The sequence below is a fragment of the Puntigrus tetrazona genome, chromosome 14 (assembly GCF_018831695.1).
Source record: "Puntigrus tetrazona isolate hp1 chromosome 14, ASM1883169v1, whole genome shotgun sequence".
NCBI classification, from domain to species: Eukaryota; Metazoa; Chordata; class Actinopteri; order Cypriniformes; family Cyprinidae; genus Puntigrus; species Puntigrus tetrazona.
Window position 1 is genome coordinate 15,380,527 of NC_056712.1, and position 1,098 is coordinate 15,381,624.

The following is a 1,098-nucleotide window of genomic DNA, read 5'->3' on the forward strand; positions in this document are numbered from 1 at the left end:
TCTGGAAGGTCCAAAAGACTTTAAAAGGAGCTATTTTTGAACTTTGAAGAAAGAACTTAATATATTACATTTTAGGTTTGATGAAAAACAGAAATATAAAAAGAATACAAATAAGTAGTGTCCAAACTTTCGACAGGAAGATTTATAAAGCAGCACATTTTCAAATTAGGCTCCAGACTGTTCCAATATTCTTGAGGAAATCAAAATGTTCCTTTTTAAAGTTCCCACAAGTTTCAAGTTGAATATGTTTGTGGAAATGGAAGCGGCAAGCCCCATGTGTGTGCAGTGAAAGTAGGCCAGATCGGGCGGGTAATTGAAGTGTGAGACAATCATTTCTCTTTTCCATTCATGTGTAGGACAGAAGGAGGACACATGATTAACCACACAAACAAAAGCATTCTCTCTCCATTCTGTACACTAAAATATTGTAGGCGTTTTCTTTGAGCTGAATATTACATTTAAATACTCATTATCATTGTAACTGACAGAACACACTCTTCAGACTGACTGATTTACATTTGTATACAGTAGACTGTGGACATTAATATCTGATGATGGATCTATTTAAATGTTACTTTACATAAAAAAAAAAAAATAAAAAAAAAAAATCACAACCCTGCAAATATACAGATAAAAGTCAAGTGTACAGCTTTGTGCCAAAAAGAACTGTACTACCACATGACGACTAAAACACATGAGCACACACACTTTAAACACACACACAAGAGAGAGTGTGACGCAGAGTCACATCAGGACATATTGTCACTGTTACCATGGTTTCTGTCTCTTACGCAAACACATTCACACATTTTACTAGATATAACTAGATATAGACAATCCTCAGGCACTAGATAACCTAAATCAGGGTTTACAGAACATTTTACCACAAGTGACTTCCTTCAAAACCCCTAGAACCCTATAAATCAGAGTGATTTTAATTTCCCAATTTCCAAATTCTAATTAAAGTACTACACTAGCCAAAATCCTAAAGAGAGATCCACCAATCAGAGTTGCCACTGTTACTATAGAAACTGCAAATGATTTCATCAAGTCTCTCACACTTCTCAACTCTTCACAGTCCTGTTTTTTCAATATATA

The 1,098-nt window shown here is 34.6% G+C and overlaps 1 protein-coding gene across 1 annotated transcript in view; it reads right to left on the bottom strand.

Annotated features, from left to right (window-relative positions):
• Positions 1 to 1,098, bottom strand: part of LOC122357521 (prominin-1-A-like) — a 28,767-nt gene that overhangs the window by 5,269 nt on the left and 22,400 nt on the right. The gene's annotated exons all lie outside the window — the stretch shown is intronic.